Consider the following 18079-nt stretch of genomic DNA (forward strand, 5'->3'; position numbering starts at 1 on the left):
CTACTGAGCCGGTACGAGTGGGGTGCGTCCCCCTGCTGTTCTGCACTGTTATTTGGTGCTTGACACGTCGACCCGGTTGCTATATGTCCCACGTGTCGGCAACAGGAAGTACAAAATTCATGAAAGGGAGCGTCAACGGAGGAGTATACTGCAGAATTCATGAAAGGGAGCGACTTAGTTTTGAAAAAAAAATCTGTTTTTACGGAGTACGTACCCACTAGGGTTTATAGGGCTCATCTAAAAAAACATTTGGTTTTTTCCGTTTGATAAGTCTCAATTCTACTACTACTAGTAGTACCATTACATGTTGGATTTCAACGTGCGTTAGATCACCCGACGCAAGCAGTGTCAAGAGTAAACTAACCAATGCATGTAGAAGTTCATGGAAATTTAGTGGTCATTCATGCATTCATTCGAATTAATGCCTCGGTAAACGTAACTTCTTGAGAAAAACGAGCGTACTAATTACTTGTGCAAACTACGAAATTAATCCGACCACTCACCGTCTACCTTGGTTGGAGAGATTTTGAAATTGAGCCATAAACTGGAAAGGAGGGAGTGGTAACTTTTGTCTCGATTACTATTTGTGGCCTTGTATAGATGCAAAATGTATTTTTTTATAGTGGCCTTGTATAAGTAAATGGAGGGAGTACTACATATATATTCGAAACAATATGATATTCTCTCTAACCAAGGTACATAGTAGGGACGAGGAGTAAACGGAGGGACTAGTAAAATTTTCTCCTCGTGCTGCGAGCCACCGCGCGCGTGGGCGAGGGAGCGACGTAAGGTGTACAGTAGTAGGAGTACTACTACTACTACTCGTAAGCAAGCTTCACCTCATCCTGCGAGCCACCGCGCCCGTGGGCGGGGGAGACGGCGTACTAAGCAAGCTTCTCCTCGTTCTGCGAGTTGACAGGACACATCAAAAGTACTCCAGTGTATAGAGCCTTGCCTATAAGGTAGGCCCCACATGGTTTGCCTCTTTTTTAACATAACACGTCAAGTCGCAATTTGTTTGTTCATCCGTGGTAGACGATCCTCCCTCCACCAAGTGGACAACCAGTACACGTGTCAAATTACCATGTGGGTTACCTTTTCGTACAGAAATGAGCTTCACCGTGTACCCGCGCGGGTGTGGTTGGGAAAGAGACGGGAGTACGTGCACCGTGCATGCACCTCTTCTCTTCGTGCACACCCCCCACCTACGTGGGTGTGTGAGAGAGAGATATAAACCTAGACATAATGCGTCGTCCATCCCCATGCCTCCTCCCAGTCCGACCACCAGTCACCACCACGCCCCACTCCTCCTCACCTTATCTCTCATCTTTCTCCCTCCATTTTTATATACAAGGGGCCACTATCAAAATTGCAATTTGCAGATATACAAGGCCACTAACACTAATCGATGCAATATTAATGGTGTTTGCCTCGTGGTACTAGCAAAGGAGGACATTAATTATCCCTTGCATGCATGCGGGAGTTTGTAAAAAATGCATCTTGATGTTCCGTGCAATGCACGGGCATCTTGCTAGTCCATGAAAACAACACATGGCAAAATTCCACGACGAACGAGGGATTTGAATCTGTTGGGAGGGGTTGTTTAGATCTTGCCCGGGGTAGCCAAAATATTGGCGACCCTTTTGTCCACCGGTGCCTTTGCCACCGATGAACGAGGAATGGCTCGGGTGCTCATGTTGTCATGCATCCTCCAGCGCTCTCCAACGAGCTGTGTTTTTTTGTCCCACAACGCCGCCCGAGCCGCCCGCAGACCGACCGGCGACCCGCAAATTACGCCATCCAACCGTAGCCGCACACTTTATGACAGCAACTCAACCAACCGGACGAAATTCACGCAAACACGTAGACAAACTGATATTTCATATAAACAATGACAGGAATCATATAAAATACCGGATTTTCATACAAACATGACGGATTTCATTACATTCAAATGATCTACGCGGTGCTAGTTCTGGTCAGCACAAGTATATAATACCTGGCCTAAATGGTCGCCCGCCAATCGATTTGTGTTCCTCATGTCCGGCAGCATGATCACCGGACTGCCGGGAGCCCCGGAGGTATATGCTTCAGCGCAAAGGACGGCTCGCTTCCCCACTGCCCAACTGATATCATTGGCTGGTGCTGAAGATGATGGTGGCCGACACCGGTTCGAGTTCATCACCGGCCACTACTTCGACATGGCCAGCACCGGCTCAAGTTCATCCTAACATTCCCCTCTTCCGTGGAGCCCATGCGGGGTCAACGAAGGTCCTCGCAACAAAAGGATCCGGCAAGACACCTGCTGTGTATGCCAGCGTTGCCTCCGCGGTGGCCTTCATGGGACCCAAGCGGCAGCGGCCTCCCGTATTCTACTTCTCCTCGATGATGGCGGCGGACGTGGAGGCGCTGGCCACCGACTCGTTGCTCTCCATGCACCCGGCTTCTATCGCTGCTTGCATGGCACGGCCGCCGACATGGGAGTCTCGGCCATAGAAACGGGAGACGCGGTACGAGGCGGCGGTGTGGACGGCAGCAACACCGCCCGTGCGCTGCTCCTCATTGAGCTGGCCTGGAGCGGCGAGTGGCTGAACCGCGCGCCAGCTTGGGGCGGCAACTGGCTCCGTCAGGCAAGGGGAGGGAGGTGGATTAGCGAGCTGCATAGCTCGTATCCGGCGGGCTACCCAGCCGGCTTGGATGGGGAATAACTACTCTTCGTAAGCCATTGTAAGAGTGGACAAAATGGTCGAGGAGATAGGGGAGCGACGGAGGTGTGCAATTCTTGGCCGGCGCTTGGCCTCGTTTAAATAGGAGATTAAATAGACGGCGGACGGGAGGAGCTCGGCCGGCATTGCGTTTAATGCCGGGCCGGTCATGAACGAACGTGTGTCTAGAGTGGGTTTCTCAGCTTCCACACGGGCGGGTTTCATGGAGGCGTTTGAATGCGGCAAGGAGGCGTGTTCAGCCGGGCGTGCAGCGAGTAGAGCCCTCGACTCTGACCTAGGACACCGCGCCATTCTTCCACTGACGTGTGGGCTCTTTGGGTACATGGCCTGCATGTCAGTGACCCAACGCAGGCAGCGCACAGTAGAGGAACCTTTGGTGGGCCAGGGCGGTGAGAAGCGGGCATTTCATAAACCGATGATTGTTCATTGAGTGTGACGTCATCTTTTTCATGTAGATAAGCCTACTATGTTGATAGCCCGTTCGATACATTGTGATTCATAAAGACCGCTGCGAACATCAATGTTCTGCTTATCACAGATAAGATTGATTAATACTCGTAACAAACTATGTCCTTAACAAAGGGTGCATGCACGTATAGGTTGAGCGTGTGTCTTGCATCGTGTGCTGTGTGCATGCAGGCGTGCGAGTGCTGCGTGCGTGCAAGGGTACGTTTCAGTGTTGCATGCATGGGTGCGTACGTGCGTGTGTTCATGAGTGCATGTGTACATGTCAGTGTTGCACGCCAGCATGCGTGCGTGTGTATGTTATGTGTATGTGTAAGTGTTGCATGCCTGCATACGTCCATGTCTTGCGTGCACGCATGTGTACGTGCGGGGTGAGGCTACACGTCAGTCGACTGACTTTTTCATCTTTGGTCATTAGATTTTCCAGCCGTTGGATACGAAATCAACAGCCTCCAGTTTATCATCAAACTCCACCCCCTGAGCCGCCAGCCCCCGCTGCCCGCGGCCGGCCCGCGTTGCCATGCCACCCCGCCCTCCCCGAAACCACTCCCCACCGCCGGTCTGCCCCCCGCATCGGCCATCCCTCTAGGCCCCCCCGCCGCGCCGAGCTTTTTCTCTGATGATCCCCACCCCACCGCCCAATCAACGCCCCCAACCGCCAGCGACTGCCAACCAGAGGTCTCACGACTTCGAATACCCACCGACCACTAATTTATTACCATTTCTGTCCTTCATATACATGCTGATGGGTGGGCCCTATGGTAATGTGCGCTGCTGAATGTGGACCGTTTGACTGGTCAATTGATCGTGTTATCAACAAATTACGGAGTTGTATGGTGAGCCAGTGACCATATGATCACCCTAAAATGTACTCCTATTTTATTAACACAGTACAGACTCAATCTACCATTTCTTTCTTTCATATATGGGCTGATAGGTGGGCCCCACGGTTACGCGTCCCGATGGTGCAACACTAGTTGTGCCACGTGGAACGTTTGACTGGTCAATTGATTGTGTCATCAACAAAATACAGAGTTGTACGGGTGAGCCAGTGACCATATAATCATGACATGTATTTGTTTAACACGGTACAGACGCAAGGGCTCATATATACGCGCAAGCACTCACCGCTATAAGCACACGTACACGAACCCTACTCCTATGAGCACCTTTGAGAGAGTGGGCCAGCATATATGATCTTGATATTTTACGAAGTCACCATAGGTGACTCGTAGTCGAGTGGAACGTCTCCTCCCACTGAACGCACATTGCTGGAAAATACTGAAATTAACACAAGATAAATGCGAGCACCGGGACTTTAACCTTGGTGGGCTCGAGAAACCACTGTCCTCCTAACCATCCAACCACATGTTGGTTAGCACAACAAAATGTATGTGGTGACCGTGATGAGCTTATTCTGAAGTCCAGTGACCATATCATGCTTTCGCTTCAAATACAATGACCATAAGTGTCGTCAACAAAATACGGAGCACACATCAAATGCGAAGTCCGTCAGTGTCATCAACAAAATGTGGAGATGTATCATGAGCTAGATGCCGTTGTACTATTGTATATGCTTATTTTCTTAGTGGCTGATTGCATGTGTGGTGTGGTGGGAACATCATTTCTAGTTGTGGTGGGTCAATATGAAGACTCATGGGTCGGTTCCATCCCGCGCCACATATAGGTTGGACCGAGACGTGTTATACGAAGACCCATGTGGAGGACTCGGCGTACAACACGAAGCTACTAGAGTCGTGGAGGACTCTATCCCCACTGGTGATAAGCCGTTTATATATGATTTGTAACCCTAGGCCCCCAGTATGTTATACAAGCTTGGCGGCTAGTTCGTCGATAGTATACACACACGCACAATGCCTGGTATTCACGTGTACTTTGTACACACCCCTATCACTAATATACAGTACCAGGAGTAGGTTGTTTCTTCAACTGCAAGGGTCCGATCTGAACTAGGGTAAAGCTTTGCCTCGTATTACCATCCAGCCTAACTGCCAGGGATATCCTACCGAATGATATGATGAAATCATATCTGCCAACTACTAAGAGAGAGGTGTGTCGGGGGGAGCAATGTGTGCGAGAGAGGCCTAAAGATAATGTGCGTGCGGGAGACACGTAGGCACATATATGTGCGTATAGAGGGCTAGTAGAGACCGTGCGTGTGTATATATGCATGTGAGAGAAATAGTGTTTTCCAACTGAGATTAGTGAAAAGAGTGGTACATAGTAGTCAGAAAGAGAGAGAGAGAGAGAGAGAGAGAGAGAGCATGTGCGTGAGACACCCCGACACCCTGAGAGAGATTGTGAGCATGTGTGAAAGAGAAATGCCGATGCATATAAAGTGTGTGCACTTATGCGTTAGATAGAGAGATATATAATGCATTTGTGAGAACGGGCCGAGGCATAGTGCATCTACGTGTAAAAGGCGGTTCTACGCATTAAACTAAAATATAAATGGCATTATTATTTTTGGATGAGATCATGAATTTTGCAAATTGCGTATGGATGAAAATCGGTCTATCATACACCCATACTCTATTGACATCTAGCATGTGCATGTGTTTATTTCATATTATCGATCCATAGAGTGAGAGCGGTTTGAAATACAGGCAATGGATGCTTTTGCAATTCATATATAAACATTAATTAGCGCACTCCATGTTGTTAGTGTGAAGCACTTTATACATTTGTCACTTGCATGGATACATTCCAAATTGCTAGCTACAAAATATAATACATGTAGAATTCAACATAAAGGGGGTTTCGAATATTCGAATTCATAGGAAGTGCATTCATCTATTTGAACCCGAGATAATGGCATTTGTAAATCAGATGTAAAAGGGGGCGTCGGTGTCAAAACCGGCGGATCTCGGGTAGGGGGTTCCAAGCAGTGCGTCTTAGGATCAATGGTAACAGGAGGCAAGGGACACAATGTTTACCCAGGTTCGGGCCCTCTCGATGGAGGTAAAACCCTACTCCTGCTTTGATTAATATTGATGATATGGGTAGTACAAGAGTTGATCTACCACGAGATCAGAGAGGCTAAAACCCTAGAAGCTATCCTATGGTATGATTGTTGTTGTATATGTTTATCGACTAGCCTGGCCTCGGTTTATATAATGCACCAGAGGCCTAGGATAACAAGAGTCCTACCCGAATACGCCGGTGGGGGAGGAGTCCTTGTCTTGATCGCCAAGTCTTGTGGATTCTTCCTTGTATGTGACAGCTGTCCGGACTGGCCCATGAGTATAATGCCATGGGGGTCCTCGGCCCAATCCAACTGATCGGGAGACGACGCGTTGAGTACCCCCTAGTCTAGGACACTGTCAGTAGCCCCCTGAACCGGTCTTCAAGTTAGGGATGCTCCTCGATTCTTCCGAACTGTTCTTCATCTTCGGTTGCTCGTCTTGAAAACTGGTTCAACAAATCTTCTCATCCTCTATCTTGAGGATCGCCGAAATGCATTCGACGAGTTTACACGTCGGGTATCTGAGGAGACCCTTTAAGTTTCCGGCCTTTATCAATGCCTTGTTATTTTTATGCCACACCTCGGGTTCGGAGTTGTTCCCGGGAGGCAGTGTCCTCTTGCGTCCGAGCTCTAACGCCGGACTGCATTCAAGGTATCTCTTGCAGCCAAGCACCAATGCTGGACTGCTTCCCGGCTCTAACGCCGGAATGTATTCGAGCTCCAACACCGGACTATGTATCCGAGCTCCAACACCGGACTGTATCCGAGGTGTCGTAAATCACCTTGATTCAAAGAAGTTTGAAGGAGTTTAGCCGAGCTTAATGCCGGAAATGCCCTCTATGGAGCCAGCCACTAGCACCCGAGCTTTATGCTGGACTGCTTCCGAGGTGGTGCACCTCCCCGAATGTGGGCCGATTTTTGTCAATATTTTTGATTGGTGCAATTTATTCTCTGCCGAGATACATAGCCAGTAGCCCTCAAGGTGGGTATCGGTCTAAAACCCGAGATGCACATGAAGGATGACATAAGACCACTGATCCCCATAGCCGCTGAGACTCAGGTTGATTTGCAAAATTGGTCTGAGGATCAAGTCCTAGCTCGGCAGAATACTTCGGGACACAAAAAGCGGCATGCTCAGTCCTCAAGACTCAAGTTGGGTGCGGCCGACCAACCTGAGGATCAAAATCTCCTCGGAAACCGTATTGTACTTAAAATTTTCTACATAGAACAGGCAATGAAGTAGCCCCCGAGACACTGGTCGGGTGGCAACACCAGATCAGGGGATCGATGTGCCCCTTTAATATTTGTAAATAATAAGCCCGAAGCCCAGTAGCCCCCGAGCCTTAATGCGGGCACGGGAGGCCGAATTAAGGATCGATATCCATAGTAAAATCACAAATTATGTGTAATGACTCTACGTATCCAAGTACTTTACGTCATTAATGCTCGGATCCGCATTGTACAAAACTTTGTTGACCGACCATCGGCTTCCACCTCCTCGGCCAATAGCCGAGTGTTTGTCCTACTTTATAAAGCCTTTATGAGGGCAAAGATTTACAACAAACAAGGCAATCTGGCCATACGGTTTTATAAACAAAGGTACGCGGAGAGAGATGTTATATTACTGTTTAACAGAAGAAATGTCTTCCAAAGAAAATAGTCCCGCTATCGGTTCCTTTCTTTGGGTTGTCATGCTAAGCATGATCATGAAACCTCAACTCCAATGTAAGAGCAAAATATCGAGGATTTAGTTTGGGAGGCCAGTTAATAGCCCCCGGTAGTGTTCAGCGACAGTCGAGGTCAAGCCGTAAACACTTCGGCCATTGTTACGAATGGCCCATCATTTAACGCCGTTATCGGATCGCCAACCAGTTTACGCTTATTGTAACAGTCAGTTTTCGGCTTTCTCCACTGAGGTGCTTAACCATGTGAGCTAAAAGCACAATCGCAGTGGTTCTCCCTTTGCACACCTAGCCGAACAAAGTGGAACATAGGAGGCAAGCGCAAGAGCCGGCCAACCTAACTATTGACCGAAGACACAATTCGAAACCGATGCATATATAGCAATATCCGAGAATGTTTTTGCCGAATCTCTAAAGGTGTCCGGCGTTGCACTGCGAGACTTGTGCTGAAAACACACAAATAGTTTAAAAGTGCCATGGGCTCGAAAAGCCAAAAACTCATTCAAAAGGTTAATGTCCGAAGTAGATCAAGTGTTCGGTGCCAATCCAAAAATTGGACTTTAGAAAAAAAGGTGCTTCTGCCGTGCTTTAACATGACACATCCTATCTCAAAACTTCAAGCGGGTCAGCCTACGGCTTCAACCTCCTATCCCGAAGGCGGAGTACCTCTTACTAGGCCAGTTTAGCAAACTAAACTCTAGTGGCTTTGAGAGAGAAATTAGGCTCCCCGGCTAGTGACCGCACACTTGTGTCGAAAAAAGGAGTGATAAATAAGAATAAAAACTTTGCAACGACTAAGAAGAAAAACACTTATCATAAAACGACTCATATAAATTTAAGAGCCCCCAAGTGACTTGGGTAAAAGAATGATTGCATGTACCGAAGTACTTATATCATATCTATGTTCAACCAAACTTTAAACGCGTCTTAACCGACCATCGGCTTCTCCCTCTTCGGTCAAGGACCGAAAAGTGTTATGTACTCCATCTGTCGAGAATATCGACGGTGTTTCCAATAACCAGGCAATCAGGCCATAAGGCTGTAACAGACAAAGCACGCTCAGGGAACTTATGCTATATTACTGCGAAGTGTAAGAAGCATCTTCGAAGAAAATAGTACCCCCACCGATACCTTTCTTCGGTGCTCATTGTTATTATGAGACTTGTGCAATATATTTTTTGTACTCATGAGTTCCGTTGTGTGCCGACCATGATTGAAAACAATAAGAGCGCTAGCTTTATGCTTCACCCAGTCTGAGGTCCGGCTCGGATGACCCAATCGTGACAATCGCAGAGGTGCTCCCTTTAATCCCTAGCCGAACAATCGGGAACGTAGGGGTAAACACAGGAGCGAGGCAACCCAGCTTGCAAATCGCTTAAGTCAATATGGTGCATATTGTGGCGTAATACATGAACAAGGAACGAAGCCGTACAAGTATAATCATATGCAAGAGGAAAAAGCTTCATGAAGGAAGCCCCCAAGTAAACGACGTATTTGAATTTGCGCGTCACAAACAAAGTTTGGACAAGGAAATTTTTACAAGCAACTTTTTTCCAAAAAAGTATAATGCTTGGTCGAGCCGAACACAAGGTAAAAATTTAAAACTTTGAGCATGAAGGCAACTTAGCTGGTTAATGTGTTCGGTATTGATGACGCGCTCCGAGCTTGATGCGGGACAAGGTTCCACCCCCCAAGTCGGTCCCGAGGTGGCGGAGCAAAGAGCTCGGCACTCCGAAGTGGTGACATAGCACGGTCAATGTAGGACGGCAGGGTGATGTCGAAGTCCCCAGCATGGGGTAATGAAGTGTTGAGGAAGCCCCCCATCCAGCCGAGGTGACACCAAAGGATATAGTCCGGCTGGATCATTTTCCTGTGCACAAAAAATAGTGCAAACCGGAGATAATAGTAATAATAATAAAAAAATCGTTGCATAACAAATAATTTATGCAAAGTGAGTAATAAAAGAAATATGGTCTAGCGCCGAAGTCAATGTCGATGCAGGGTGGCGATGTGATGCGGTAAAGGCATGGCGATGCCTGAATTCACAGGTCGGTTCGAGTTCCGGATGCGGCGTTCGCCGGACTATGTACAGAAACTGGTTTATTTGTCGTAGTGGTTCGAAGAAAGGTTACTCCCAAAATTGGGACTCGATCCGCACACCCATCGCCTGATGGGTGATGAAGCAAAGGCATGACGATGCTGGCAAAGGCTGGCTCGCCGAGGTAAAGCCCGTGGTCCAGCTAATGTGATGAAGCTGGTTGGCCGGTGATGCCGGAGTCTCCGGGGTAAGTTGATGAAGGGATGACGAAGCCCCCAGTCTAGGCGAGGAGACGGAGCAGGTCGGTGAGGAGATGTGTCAGCCGAGGTGTTGAAGTAGTTCGGCGTGATGGACACCGACTCGATGAAGCAACAGTTCGGCCATGCCGATGCAGGTCGTAGCTTGTGACGTGATCAATGCTGGCTTGATGAAGTGACCGTGCGACGATGCCGGTGTGCCCGCTCCGTGTAATCCGTGGGGCGGCGATGTTGGTGACGATTTATCCTTCGCGATGCTGAACTATTGTTCGGCTGGCCGAGATGATGATCCGAAGAAATTGAGCTCGGCTCAACAAAGCGACGACGTGTCTAACGCAGGTCGGCCGCTGTGGAGTGATGTTGTCGGGCTGGTTTGACACCGGCGCGACAGTGAAGTTCGTATTGCAAGAATACTTTTAATACTACTAGGATGTGTTTGAGAATAAAACACAACACCCCATATGAAAACTTCCTTCAAAAAGGATGTCCGAGATCCTGTTCACAAAGAAGATGAATTCGGGTCGGATTCGTTCTCGCGCAGAAAACAGATCCAAAAAGTGATGCACTAATCGGAAGTTTCCCGGAGTTTGGACGGTCGGATCGAGCTGAATTTTTGGAAGGTGGTAGATATGGGAATTCCGCAGCAAATCAACGGTTGGATCCTCCAAAGGACATCCAAGCTAGATGCTGGATACCACGCCCTAAACTCGTCCAGATTCTCGTCCAGATTCAACAGGGCTCCCGTATAACGGAGATTGTCGGAGATTCCTCCATCGGAACTCAACGAAATTTTTGCAGGGTTGTTGTAGACTTAATTCCACATAATTCCACCGAAGTAATCGTTTAAGCGACACTCGAGGAGGCGGTGGCGGCGGATACAAGTTTGCTGTCCAGAAAATTAGCACGGTCGCCTGAGGGCAATTTTGATATTGAGCCCCCGAGCTCCATGGATGACTCCTCATGATCTTGATAGAGATCAGAGTTGGTGTTGATGAAGGCCTTCATCCGAACATGATGATCGGAGGTAGGGCGCAGTCCTCGGTCAAACCAAGGTGACCAGTCGAGCTGGTGACGAAGAAGCCGACGTCGCAATTGACCTGCAGTTGAGCCATTGATCCTTTCGCCGATCACACAGCGGAACTCTCAATGAAAGCACCAATGTCGGTGTCAAAACTGGCGGATCTCGGGTAGGGGGTCCCAAGCAATGCGTCTTAAGATCAATGGTAACAGGAGGCAAGGGACACAATGTTTATCCAGGTTCGGGCCCTCTTGATGGAGGTAAAACCCTACTCCTACTTTGATTAATATTGATGATATGGGTAGTACAAGAGTTGATCTACCACGAGATCAGAGAGGCTAAAACCCTAGAAGCTAGCCTATGGTATGATCGTTGTTGTATATGTCTATCGACTAGCCTGGCCTCGGTTTATATAATGCACCAGAGGCCTAGGATAACAAGAGTCCTAGCCGAATACGCCGGTGGGGGAGGAGTCCTTGTCTTGATCGCCAAGTCTTGTGGATTCTTCCTTATATGCGGCAGCTGTCCCGGACTGGCCCATGAGTATACGGCCATGGGGGTCCTCGGCCCAATCCAACTGATCGGGAGACGACACATTGAGTACCCCCTAGTCCAGGACACTGTCAGGGGGCATCAATCTTTGTTATGAGTTTGAACATGCTATATATATATATATTCATACGCATATCTAACTTTTTTTTGCAACCAAGGAGATTATATCTGGAACCATGCATGAACTGAGGTAAGTTGCATATTTTTTAATATATACTCGTGTACAATGTATATTCGAATGTACCCCCTCCATTCCAAAACAATTGTAGCTTTAGGATTTTCAAGAGTAAATATTTGTGAAGTTTGACAAATCCTGAAAGTTCAATTCAAGAGAACCGAAAACGTTAATGCTTCTGCTCCCAAATATTGAACGAAGCGCCAAATAGGCCTCTGGTCACCCGAAAGCGCGCGAGTCTAATATTTGGTGGTAGGAAATTACTGTCCTGACTCCGGCCCGTGTAGCCTATCGGCCCGATGTCCAAAGGTCTAAACCGGGGTAGGTTTGTAACTTCACCAAGACGCCAGTCTCAACCGCCTTCGAGAAGCATTCATACGCCGTGGGCGCCTAAACACCCATGCGCTCGGCCGAAATCTATCCCGCACACATTTGGGACACCTGACATGACTGTCCTACCCCCAACCCGCAATATGTCCAAAATTTTAGATGGGGGCAAAGTTTGTAACTTTCCCCAAATTTCAAACAAGCGCGTCTCAAACCAAAACATTGTTCCCCCTTAGTTCCCTGCCTCTCTCTGTTTCCCCATTCATACTCCGTGGGCGCGAAAACGCCCTCTCCACCAGCCGCGAAACCCCAGCCTCCTCCGTCCTCCACCCCATAGCGGCCAATCCACCACCGCCATCCTCCATCACGCCGGAGCCGGTACCCCGACGTCGTCGTCCAACGCAACCGGCAACCGCAACACCCTCAAGGACTTAGCAGCTGAAGCCGAGGCAGAGCTGCCTCCAAGACACCGACACCGACGTGCGCCGTACCAGACTTAGTAGTAGTAGGAGTAGTAGGAACATGAGTAGTACTCCCATGCTAGCATGCCTCTGGGTTCACTTCATCCTCCAGGTATCATCCATATTACAAGCAGAACCAAATTCTCGTGCATGTGGAAGCGCGAAGAAGGACTTTTCTTTTTTGAGGATAACGACATATTCCTTAACGAGAGAATGTTGTGTCTCCCACGCACGCACCAATATCCATCTGAACCAGCTGCGATACATTTTTTATCCGTTTGCATAGGTCCCACCTGTCAGGAGGGGCGCGGAAATAAAAAAGAATCATAAAATGTCTCGCCACGGTGATTCGGAAGAGTGACCTCAACTAGCCAGTGGAACATGTAGTGCTAGAAGGATGGGCACGTACAGGGACATGCCCCACTCCTCAGTCTACCCACGTAGCCTTTTCGTTTAGTCTACCTAGCCATCTAATCAACTGCCTACAGGCCACTTCTCCCATTTACTTCTCCATCGGGAACCGGTTTTCCTCGGCTTCTTCACTACTCCTTCATCTTCATTTGCATCCAAACCACACTACGTTCACATTGTTTTAACCTCTTCACATCCTCCTAGAGTAATTCAGAAGCCCCTTTAAATAATCATCTTCTTCAGTTAGACTAGCCATCTAATCCTAATTCTCCAAACCATAGCCCTCCGGCCCAGCGGTTCCAAATGGCGAAAGAGATCGAGATGCAGGTTTTTAGCGTCCAACATGTCCTCGTCGAAGGCTCGTTGAGCATAGTTGCCACAGTCACCGACCACCCAAGGGTTGTTCGGAAGTGGATCAACAATGTATCCAACTCCCTCCAAAAGGTGGAGATGAAGGTCATCGGTCTCGATGCAGGGTACACGGAGTGTGCCACTGGGAAGATCCAACGCGTCGCCGTCCTTCAGCTGTGCCTTGCAGATGATGTTTTGGTGTACCACATCATCCACGCGCCCTCCAGACCAGGTGAGCTTAACGTTTTCTTGTCTCGGGAGGACATATACTTCTGTGGGGCAGCCATCACAGGGGACAAACAGAAGTTGGAGCCATACAACCTTGATTTGAAAAGCATCGCCGACGTACAAACCAAAATAAAAATTCCTGTAGAAGATTGTGATAAACCGAGACCATCCCTATTCGACATAGCAAATTTTGTGCTCGGAACAAATCTTCAGAAGGGTGACGAGACGCTGGCATTAAGGTCGTCTAGATGGGAGAATTATCCCTTGACGTACGAGCGGATAAAATATGCTGCCCTCGATGCCCGTGTGAGTTTAGAGACAGCTGCAAGGTCGAGAGAGCTTGTTGTCAAGCCGTCTCCCACAGAAAATGAGAACAAGAAGAAGAAGAAGAAGAAGAAGAAGAAGAAGAAGAAGAAGAAGATGCTGCACCAGTAGCAGGGCATTATGGATGGATGAACTATTTCCTCTCTTGTAAAAAAATATTCCCTCTCTATGTATATTGATATAGATGGACTATTTCGATGGTGTGCATGTCTTTGGAACAAGTAGTAGAGTTGGTGCGCTTGACTATAAGGAACTATTTATCCGCCTTGCTTTCTCTACTACTCCTTCCAGTGATTGGTATGCAATGCATGTGTCCGTAGACATGACAGCTTGTCCATGGAAGTTCAACTACATCAACCATCACGTTTCATCCACTGCCACTCGCGATTCCCACGACGCCGCTACAACCCATGACACCACGTACCCCGACATGCACCTCACCCCTCTCGGCCGCACCGCCCCTCTGCCTTTGTGTACATGACATGTGGGCCAACTGAAATACGGCGAGCATCAAGTCTCTACCACAACCACATGCGATTCCCACGACGCCGCTCGAACCCATGACACCACACGTCCCCCGACATGTGGCTTACGCCTCTCGGCCCCACTGTCCCTCTGCCTTCGGGAGCATTACATGTGGACCAGCCACCTATCGGGTCCACATGTTATTGACTCAAAGGCAGGTGTCGTAAGGTGTCGGGGATATACCCCGTGGTGTAACCCAGCCGCAAGGTATAACCCGACCGGACTTGGCGATTCACTAATGACCCGCCCTGACTGGACGACACACTAAGTGACCCGCCCGATCCTGGCGACTTATGGGTGACCTGGCAAGCGGATCAGAGGAGCGACAAGACCCGGGGGCCCAGGAGGCTCAAGGCCCAGAAGGCCGGCTTACGTTATGATAGGCCGGCTTAAGAGGAAAGGCGTAAGGAGTATCTCCCTTACAAGGAATCAAGACCCTGACTTATATCCGGCTTGTAGTACAAGACAGGCTAGTCCTACTAGGACTCCACATGTAACCCGCCCCTCTAACTTATATAAGGAGGGGCAGGGCTCCCCAAAGAGGGACAAGCAACAAGAAACAATATCTAGGGCTAGGCACAAAGGGGAGCCGGCTTACGGCGACTCTCCTCATGAGCATAATGAGACCTAGCCACAAACAGCATGTAGGGTTGTTACCTGATGATGTTTCCTGGGGCCCGAAGCTGTCTAAATCCTTGTCTTGCGTGTTGCGTCTCTTGTCCCGATCAACCCCTCTCAAGCTACCACATAGATGCGTTGGCCTCGTGACTAAGTCCTGACACTAAGGACATCTGACGTGTTAATTCCACGATAGTTGGTGCCCACCGTGGGGCCTGCGCACGGTGGTGTTGAGTTCTTGAAGGGCGCTATCCCAGGGATTGAGAAGTTCCGCCCAGCTTATTGAAGAAGTTCCGATCGACTTAACGAAAGGTTCCGTCTAAATCACCGAAAAAGTTCCGACCGCATCGACGAAAGGTTCCGTCTGGATTGGCGAAAAGTTCCGACTGCTTCGACGAAAGGTTCTGTCTGAATCGGCGAAAGGTTCCGACCGACTCAATGAAAGGTTCCGTCTGAATCACCAAAGAGTTCCGATCGCCTCGACGAAAAGTTCGGTCCGAATCGCCGAAGGGTTCCAGCCGAATCGCCGAAAGGTTCTGTCCGAGTCATCAAAGAGTTCCGACTTAGGCTATAGAAAAATTCCGGATTATCAAAGGTTCCGACCGGGTTATGTGGAAAGCTCAGGCACTAGAAGACATAGAGTCAATGAACTCTTTTGTCAAAAAAGAAAAGCAGCACTATGCATTATCCGGCGCCAGCATCCGGCGAAAAATACCAGGTGATGTCCATCCAGTTTTATGTTTATCAATATTTATTAATTTCTTGAAAACAACTACTCTGCCTATAGTGTTGTTATATACAGCCATTGCCCCTGCGGTCCAGTTTACGTCAATGCGCCGACCGGCTTGCCCGTCAGCACCACCTTACAACGCCACAGACAACTCACCTGTCTGCCCTCGCGGCCGGTTCACGCGTCCTCACCGGCTTACAACGTGGATGGCAGCTTGCTAGTCCGCGCCGGCTTACAAACGCCGTGGCCGATTTATCAATTTATTCCCGCGGCCGATTCATCTGTGAGGGATTTCGGTTTCACCCAGGGATCATCAATTTCATGGCGGATTATTTTCGGCCTAAACATACCAGGTGATATCCATCCAAATTTGTTTTATTATCACATGTTTTTATCAAATAACGAGTTTATCTTTGCCCTGGTCTGCAATATTGTTTATGCAGGACAATTATTTATGACAACAAGTGATATTATACCACGGAGGTGGAGACACGCCAACATCTTTTGGCACAGGTGGTCGTCGTTACTCAACGAACTCCCACACCGGCTTACAATGCCGTGGTCGACTCTTGCGACCGCGTCGGCTTACGACGTCGTGGCCGTTTCTCACGGCCGTACCGGCTTACAATACCATGGCCGTCTCTCGCGATCACGCCGGCTTACAACAAGGAGGACGACTCGCCCGTCCGCACCGGATTACAAACGCTGCAGCTGATTCATCTGTCTGCCCTCACAGCCGACTCACCCATGAGTGATTTCAACTTAACCTAGTAATCATCAACTTCATGGCTGATTATTTTGGGCCTAACACATCAGGTGATATCTGTTTTAAATATATTTTATTGGCACATATTATTTTGGTCAAAGAGCAGTTTATCTTGCCTTGGTCTACAATATTGTTGATGCAGGACAATTGTTCATTACATCAAAACGATGTGGTTGACTCGCCTGCGCCGGTTTACAGCACTGCGATCGACTCATCAATACAATGGGCCACCCTTTCCTGGATGAGCTGTTTATTGAGTATGAGTAAGTTACTACTTGGGAAGCCCGGTTTTCTTCCAACAAATTGGAGGCAAATTATCATATATTATCAGCTACCGTCTGCACTGGATGGCTCAATGGTCACCTCAACTTTCGGTGGATTCACATCGCGTTATCAACGTCAATGATGTACACCTTCGGCTATGGACAAATATGGAGAATCTCAAGCCAACTCTTCGAGTCATCTTGAGACTCGGGGGCTACAATGGTATGGTTCGGCAAAGTTAGCCGGTTTCAATGGATTCAAGAACTCCGGGCCGTCAGAAAATGTCCGGCTTAAAAAGAAGGACTCCGGTTAAAATCCGGCTCAAGGTAAATTTATCTCTTATAAAGCTTTGGAGCCCTCAAAACCGGTTCAACATCCGGATCAAGGTAAATTTGTCCCTTACAAGGCTTTTGAGGTCTCAATATCCGGTTTAAAGTTCCGGTTCACAAAACATTAATCTCTCTCAAGTTCGAGTTTCTAGAAAGGTTAAAGGTTGACAAAAGAACTTGCTGCCATGATGCGCGGTTCAAACTTGGGGATCCTGCCTTACGGCTTATCTTATTATGATCACTTGGGGGCTTCCTGTTCAAACGTAGGTCGTATCCGAACCAAAGGGAACATAGCTGTCGAAACCCGCTTGATCGGCATATTGCCAAAACCTCTTGGGGGCTTCTTGATCATATTTGAATCATAGCTTAACCCCTTTGGGTCTGACGTGGATCGTATACGAATCAGCGTCATTAAACAAATCTTATGGTCACTTGGGGGCTTCGTGTTCAAACATAGATCGTATTCGAACCAAAGAGAACATAGCTGTCGAAACCCACTTGATCGGCATCGCCAAAGCCACTGGGGGCTATATGATCGTATTCGAATCTTAGCTTAACCCCTTTGGAACGGTTTATTGATCGTATCCGAATCAGAAGCCTCAAAAAGTTTTATTCTATTCCTGGTAAAGTTTATTGCAGCCACAATTACTTAACTCGAGACCTTTTGAGGATTATATCTCAAATGTATATAAGTGTTTTATGATTAACCCGGCCTGACTTTTGACTATAAGTCGCCAGCTTATGACAATCATCATCTATGTGGAAGCATTGGCTTCTAAAGATTGGGTTATCACCCTTACTGCACAGGTCATGTAAACCGGCAGTACAAATTCAATATCACAGTGG

This window comes from Triticum dicoccoides, chromosome 3B, assembly GCF_002162155.2.
Source record: "Triticum dicoccoides isolate Atlit2015 ecotype Zavitan chromosome 3B, WEW_v2.0, whole genome shotgun sequence".
NCBI classification, from domain to species: Eukaryota; Viridiplantae; Streptophyta; class Magnoliopsida; order Poales; family Poaceae; genus Triticum; species Triticum dicoccoides.